Raw genomic sequence first — 8318 nt, 5'->3', positions numbered from 1 at the left:
AAAAAACCCTGTCTCAAAAACTGAATGAGCGAGAGTAGAGAGGAGATGAGAGAGAGAGAGAGGAGAGAGAGAGAAGACCATCGCCTCGCACTCTCATGTATCCAAGGTACTAATTCACCTCTATCTTTTGAACGCAAATTTTCTCTTTTAATGTAAACCAGCATCCAGGTCCTAAGTATTTAGATGACTGTATCAGGCATAATCAACACAGACATATCAATGCAAAGCGAAAATGCCTCCCATTCATAAAAATCAACTAGCGATTACTTATAACTATTTCATTCAAACTTTCCCACTTAGGAGCGAAAGTGATCGTCCCTCTGTGACAAGTGCTTTTCCGAGTCTCTCTCTCTCTCCTCTCTCTCCTTGCGCTTTTGATGTGCTTTTGATTCGCTTCATTCTCCTGTTATTTAGAAGTTATCGGCAAAGAGATATATATATATATATATATATATATATATATATATATATACATATATATATATTATATATTATATATATATATATATATATATATATATATATATATATATATATATCTATATATATATAGTGTGTAAATATATACATACTATCTATCTATCTATCTATATATATTATATATATATATATATATATATATATATATATATAATATGTGTGTGTGTGTGTGTGTGTGTGTGTTTGTACGTATAAAACACAATGACAAACCATCTGCACTCCCCTGCACATACAAACACACACACAAACAACAGTGAAACACGAAAAAAGGCAATGTTTCCACATCATAAAGTGAGCTGCCCCAAGGAGACTCAAATCCAGTTGAGGGAGGCGATAAAAGTGGAGCCGAGATCACAAGGGATAGAGAGTTCCATGGGATGATATACTAGGTATAACACCGAGACTGACAGAGTTGCCCCGACCCATTTCCTTTTATGCAGAATATGACCGAGAAAGTCAAACGTTGCCGCGTCTAGCGATTATCATCATCATGAGTTTGTTTGTTGCTCATTTCGCCATCCCTACTTTTGAGAGTGTATTTACACTACAGTTAAACATGTCATTAACAAGTCGGCAAACTCATCATGTTACAAACGTGTTACCAAACGAGAGTGCTTCCACGGTACAGTGAAACATGTTGGCAACTTATTGCATACATATCACAAACAGGTTGAGAAGTTGTTTTGTTTGTCTGGTGTTTTTACGTTGTATGGAACCAGTGGTTATTCAGCAACGAGACCAACGGCTTTAGGTGACTTCCGAACCACGTCGAGAGTGAACTTCTATCACCAGAAATACACATCTCTCACTCCTCAATGGAATGGCCGAGGATCGAACCCGCGACCACCGAGGTGAGAAGCAAACACCAAACCAACCACGCCACTGAGGCGCTAAACAGTTGAGAAGTCAACAATGAGTGCAAGTGGACAACGCATCTTTGGCAAATGCGGGCCTAGGACTAACAAGAAGTCGTCGACTTGTATTCAATATGTCTGTGATGTGTGTTCCGTAAGTTGCTGACAAACCTTGATAGTATATTTTACAGCAGTGTGGACGCACCCTCCCTGCTCTCTCTTTGCAGTGAAAGGGAATGACTGAGAAATACATTCCCTCTCACTCCACAGCCTTTAAGCCTCAATACTCCTGCAAGAGAACAAAAGAGCAGCGCTCTAGATTGATATTCAGTGACACACAATCCAATGTCCATCCATTCCTGCAATCCATCATCTAACCAGGTCCTCTCTCTCTCTCTCTCTCTCTCTCTCTCTCTCTCTCTCTCTCTCTTACAGAAGGATGCTATGATCGGTCTTATGAAATATTAGCTGTCGTCGTGAGCACTGACTGGGTGAGGGAGCGGTTGCACAGCGAGACCAAGGGACCTACAAAATCCAAGATGAAGTGCGATGATTTAAAGCATACAACATTATACAAACTTTAGAGAGAGAGAGAGAGAGAGAGAGAGAGAGAGAACGAAACTTTAAAGGACGAGTCTACAAGTATTCAAAAATTAAAAATCTCCGTAAGCAAAGGACACGCAGCAGGCATTCCCTGTTTCTTTCCCTCTTCTACCACTGATGACCAACAACTTTAAAAGCTTTTGCCGACTTTGCTCCCTCAAAAACCACTGTGGCTGTCTCTTATCTTTAAAGGACTATGACACGAAATCCTCTCACGCGATGGAGCCCAAGACTGGATTAAAACTCCACAAGAAGAGAGAGAGAGAGAGAGAGAGAGAGAGAGAGAGAGAGAGAGAGAGAGAGAGAGAGTAACGGAATTACTTTATGTAATTGGTTCAAACTGAAAACGTAGGCTATTGGTGTTAATTACATTACTTCAAAACAGTTACCAAGACATTTGGGACCCTTTGGGTGGGGACCGATGGGAGGGGGTGAGAAGGGGGTGACATCTAAAAATAACCGAAAACAAGCGATATCAGTGTCTAACCCAAAGTCTTCGAAGTGACTTCATTTCACTGTTACTAAGGCTGAGTGAATGATGACTTCAGATGCTTTCTCAGTCATTTGTTATTTCAAAACAATTGATTTTATTTTTTATTTTTGGCTGTTTAAATAATTATTTTAATTACATGTAATCTTTGTAACAGGACACGGCTGGTGCGTTTGACTTTGATATATATTATATGATTTGATTTTCTCTCTCTCTCTCTCTCTCTCTCTCTCTGAGAGTTAGGAAGAGGAGAAGGAGCTCAGGGCAGCAAGGGAGGTCCCACCCCTCACTTTCAGACTTAGGTCTCTCTCTCTCTCTCTCTCTTTATACATATATATATATATATATATATATATATATATATATATATATATATATATGTGTGTGTGTGTGTGTGTGTGTGTGTGTGTGTATAGCACAATAAAAGTTTTTTGGATTGACACAGGAAAATATATGACAGGGAAAAGGTGTGTAATGGCCTTGAAAGACGACACGAGAGGCCGACGGGAAGGAACGCTCGGTTTGTCTTCTTATAAGTTTCTGTAACGAGGTTTCTCAGTAATATTGGCCTAATGCAGTCACATCACTGACGCCATTATTTTATTCCTTAATTTCTGTCTGCCTTCAGACGAGGAGTCTTCGTACAAAACCAGGAAAAGAAAATTATAAATCAAAATGGTCATTATTGGTTCTCTCGTCACTATTTGACAATAGGCGCCTTGAATCCCATTTTCTATCAACGTCGACTTATATTCCCAGAGGCCTCTATAATAGATCTCGAACTCTGTTGACGCCTTCTGCTGACGAACGGAATATGTTTCCATTTCTATTGCCCATTTTCCTTTTTTTTTTGCTCTCAAGTGTCACGTTACTCTCTTATTGCATTTGTGCGTGGACTAAATTACTGCTTGAGAGAGAGAGAGAGAGAAAGAGAGAGAGTTTGAAACGCTTTGAATTGTATCAGGGTTTGGAACACTTCGACAGGAATCGATTTTTTTTTTTTTTTCCCTTTTAAAATGTTTACGAAGACGACTTTGGATGAATGTCGCAGTTACAGAAAGTAAGGTGTCTTTTGGAAAATGAAGTCGTATTACTCATTTTGCACTAGTTAGTGGAGTCATTGGGTTGAATAGTTTTTAGGAACGCAACAATTTTTGTTTGTAGCCTATATGAGCCCCTTAACAAATCTCGCTCTCCGCGTGAGAAACTAGTTCCCATGGCGTCATGTTGCGTGCATTGCGTGTAGCATGGCGGTTATTATGCAAATAACCAAGTAACTTTTTTTATGTTGAGTATTTTAGAATAGAATTGTTTCTCTCTGAATGATGACAAATATTTGCAGGAAAAGGTCTCAGTTCTCACGTATGGAGTACAAACGCCGAGGGAGAGCAGATAGGCAGCGTCCAGTTCATCTTTATTATTATTATTATTATTATTATTATGTTATTATTATTATCCATAGTCTGCAGAATTGTAATGTTATCGCTGCTATTTTTATATCGTAGCTTTTTTTATGTAAGGACAAGTCGTTTCCAATTATGTCGGGTCGAGTATGCTTAAAATGAAATTTTGTAATCATTGCTGTTAATTTACATAAAGTAATTCCGTTACTCTCTCTCTCTCTCTCTCTCTCTCTCTCTCTCTCTCTCTCTCTCTCTCTCTCTCTCTCTCTCTTCTTGTGGAGTTTTAATCCAGTCTTGGGCTCCATCGCGTGAGAGGATTTCGTGTCATAGTCCTTTAAAGATAAGAGACAGCCACAGTGGTTTTTGAGGGAGCAAAGTCGGCAAAAGCTTTTAAAGTTGTTGGTCATCAGTGGTAGAAGAGGGAAAGAAACAGGGAATGCCTGCTGCGTGTCCTTTGCTTACGGAGATTTTTAATTTTTGAATACTTGTAGACTCGTCCTTTAAAGTTTCGTTCTCTCTCTCTCTCTCTCTCTCTCTCTCTCTCTCTCTCTAAAGTTTGTATAATGTTGTATGCTTTAAATCATCGCACTTCATCTTGGATTTTGTAGGTCCCTTGGTCTCGCTGTGCAACCGCTCCCTCACCCAGTCAGTGCTCACGACGACAGCTAATATTTCATAAGACCGATCATAGCATCCTTCTGTAAGAGAGAGAGAGAGAGAGAGAGAGAGAGAGAGAGAGAGAGAGAGAGAGAGGACCTGGTTAGATGATGGATTGCAGGAATGGATGGACATTGGATTGTGTGTCACTGAATATCAATCTAGAGCGCTGCTCTTTTGTTCTCTTGCAGGAGTATTGAGCTTAAAGGCTGTGGAGTGGAGTGAGGGATGTATTTTCTCAGTCATTCCCTTTCACTGCAAAGAGAGAGCAGGGAGGGTGCGTCCACACTGCTGTAAAATATACTATCAAGGTTTGTCAGCAACTTACGGAACACACATCACAGACATATTGAATACAAGTCGACGACTTCTTGTTAGTCCTAGGCCGCATTTGCCAAAGATGCGTTGTCCACTTGCACTCATTGTTGACTTCTCAACCTGTTTAGCGCCTCAGTGGCGTGGTTGGTTTGGTGTTTGCTTCTCACCTCGGTGGTCGCGGGTTCGATCCTCGGCCATTCCATTGAGGAGTGAGAGATGTGTATTTCTGGTGATAGAAGTTCACTCTCGACGTGGTTCGGAAGTCACCTAAAGCCGTTGGTCTCGTTGCTGAATAACCACTGGTTCCATACAACGTAAAAACACCAGACAAACAAAACAACTTCTCAACCTGTTTGTGATATGTATGCAATAAGTTGCCAACATGTTTCACTGTACCGTGGAAGCACTCTCGTTTGGTAACACGTTTGTAACATGATGAGTTGCCGACTTGTTAATGACATGTTTAACTGTAGTGTAAATACACTCTAAAAGTAGGGATGGCGAAATGAGCAACAAACAAACTCATGATGATGATAATCGCTAGACGCGGCAACGTTTGACTTTCTCGGTCATATTCTGCATAAAAGGAAATGGGTCGGGGCGACTCTGTCAGTCATCGGTGTTATAGTATATCATCCCATGGAACTCTCTATCCCTTGTGATCTCGGCTCCACTTTTATCGCCTCCCTCAACTGGATTTGAGTCTCCTTGGGGCAGCTCACTTTATGATGTGGAAACATTGCCTTTTTTCGTGTTTGACTGTTGTTTGTGTGTTTGTACGTGCAGGGGAGTGCAGGTGGTTTGTTATTGTATGTTTTATACGTACAAACACACACACACATATAAATATATATATATATATATATATATATTAATATATAATATATATATATATATATATATATATATATATATATATATATATATATATATATATATATATATAATATATATAAATATATATACATCTGCACATATCTTTGCCGATAACTTCTAAATAACAGGAGAATGTAATGAAACGAATCAAAAGCACAAGGAGAGAGAGAGAGAGAGAGAGAGATTGCCAGACTTAAAAGCACTTGTCACAGGACGACCACTTTCTCTCCTAAGCTTGAATGGAATAGTTATAAGTAATCCCTACGTGAGTGATATGAATGAATGGGAGGCGTTTTCGCTTTGCCTTGATTCTATGTCTTTGTGTGATGATGATGATCCCTGGCACAGTCTTCTAAAATATACTTAGGACCTGGATGTCGGTTTACATTAAAAGGGAAAAGTTGCGTCCAAAAGATAGAGGTGAATTAGTACCTTAGATATATGAGGGTGCGAGTCGATATTCTCTCTCTCTCTCTCTCTCTCCTTGTTTTTGAGTGACAGGGTAGAAGCCATTTCCAGTTTTCCTCGTGTCTTGGTTATTTTTTGAGGAGAGATGTTGGACAATAATTTAAGCAAAAAATAACAAGGGAAATGGTACAACAGAATAATTTATGTAATGTAATATATCATGTTTTTTTCTAATGGTATTTTTTCTTTTATTGCAGCTACGTTTTCTTTTCAGTTGAATCGTGGCATAAGGTAAGGTACTGAGGGAAGAACAAAATGTATATGTATATATATATATATATATATATATATATATATATATATATATATATATATATTTACGTGTGTGTCTTGGATGGGTTTTGTTGGGAATCAAATATTAAGCCTTGCTGCAACATGTCCACCACAACGCCCACACAGAAGGATATTGAGTAAGAATGAAGCGCTTTTGACTTCCCTTGAGTTAGTAAACTGTCTAATGCTTTAAGGTCGCCATGAAACCAGCCAGGGAAATCTTTATTAGTTTATTTACACAAAATTGAATATCCTGAGACAACGGAATGGCAGGTAGGCCACGTGGATAGGGCACAGAGTACTGTGTTCAATTATTCCATTATTTACAGTAACATGAGAGACTGGCCGAATTCACACTCGATGGGGCTGGTTTCCGAAAGTTTGATGATATCTTCCACGGTCATGGGGCGCTTAGCAAGGATGTAGGAATGCACGGAGCCGGCAGTTGGAAATCTGGAAATGAATTCCAGGTTACACACAACATAAAACAACATTTATGACTAATGGACTATGGAGGGAAATTTACTCTTAAATCACTCACAGTGCTGATAACTTGGGGAGAGATCTAATGCTTAAGTTGAAATGAATGGCTTAAAGAAGATCTTCGTTGATCTTGGGCAAGTCACAAGGGGAGCAGGTGCTTACGAGGGTTGACAAAAGGATGTTCGTTAGAGAAGTGAGAAAACTGAAATTTGAAAAGGAGAAGAGCAAGATTCGTCTTGGAGAGAGAGAGAGAGAGGGAGGGGCTGGTTGAAGTTTGCAACTTCTAGACGTACCTTAGTTGGCTTGCGCATGGAGCTTGATGTCTGATGAGGGCTCCAACCAGCGATGAGAGACAAAGGGCTGGAACACGTCTGACCGCTATGGGACCTAGGAGCGACTGATGCCGAGTCAGGGCATTCGCGGGGGACCTGGGATCAAGCGCGGCTGCGGCATTGTCTGGAAAGATGCAAAAACAGTCAGCACAAAGTTGTGGGAGAAGAGGTTTCTTAAAGCTAAGACGACCTAAGGCCCACCCAGCAGCCCATATAACCCCTGTGACCTGCCCTTCTTATCCTACACTAGGTCTCTAGTATTTAACGGCTTTATACCCCCACCTTTGGGGAAGAACGGAAATGCCGATTCCCCAAGTCGTAAAAGTGGGGATAAAATGGCTGCTGCTCCTAGCTAACTGAAAAATTTAAATTTCTGGAGAGGCGAGGCGAGGAAAAAACGTAAATATATATATATTATATATATAATATATATATATATATATATATATATATATATAAACCGAAGGGGAAGCCTCAGACGGGATACATGGCGGTAAGGGTTTAAATGGAGACATCTGTTTCATATGGGCGTTCATTTAATGCAACGTTTCAGGGACCAGCCCCATTTTCAAACTGAAAATTACAATAATGAAATAAAATTAAAATAATTACTCATCTAAAAAACATACAATTACAATACTTAAAGCACATTAAAAGAACACCAACTAAACGCAAGTACCATTTCCAGTAGAGGAAGGAAGACGAGTGACTAAAAACACAAAAACAAAACACGAAGGCATCTCTGTTGTTTACGCCAGATCAGAGTGGAGGCAGTTTGGTTGTTCAGTTTTGGAACAATCGTCTTTATAAAGAGCGATTCGAAGACCGCTAGCTGCTACGGAGAAGACGCTTTTGAAAGGATATTAAAGTTTTTATATTCAATATTGACTGCATAAATAAAATTAAATGAATAAATAAAATAATTAATTGATAAACAAAAATGAATAAATAAATAAATAAAAATAAATAAATAAAAATAAATAAGTAAATAAATGTGAATAAATAAATAGATAAATAAATAACTATGAATAAATAAATACATGAAAATAAATAAATATATAAATACATAAAAATAAATAAA

General features: G+C 38.9%; 1 long non-coding RNA gene across 1 annotated transcript; it reads right to left on the bottom strand.

Moving 5' to 3' along the window:
• Window positions 1-6637: 6637 nt before the first annotated feature.
• On the bottom strand, window positions 6638-7277 carry LOC135199192 (uncharacterized). Its single transcript, XR_010310967.1, has 2 exons — window positions 7199-7277; window positions 6638-6875 (listed from the first exon to the last, which is right to left on the bottom strand). It is a non-coding gene; the product is annotated as an uncharacterized LOC135199192 (long non-coding RNA).
• Between the last annotated feature and the right edge of the window lie 1041 nt (window positions 7278-8318).

The sequence above is a fragment of the Macrobrachium nipponense genome, chromosome 25 (assembly GCF_015104395.2).
Source record: "Macrobrachium nipponense isolate FS-2020 chromosome 25, ASM1510439v2, whole genome shotgun sequence".
Classification (NCBI taxonomy): domain Eukaryota; kingdom Metazoa; phylum Arthropoda; class Malacostraca; order Decapoda; family Palaemonidae; genus Macrobrachium; species Macrobrachium nipponense.
Note: the sequence above shows the minus strand (reverse complement) of the source record. Positions and strands in the feature narration are given on the sequence as shown.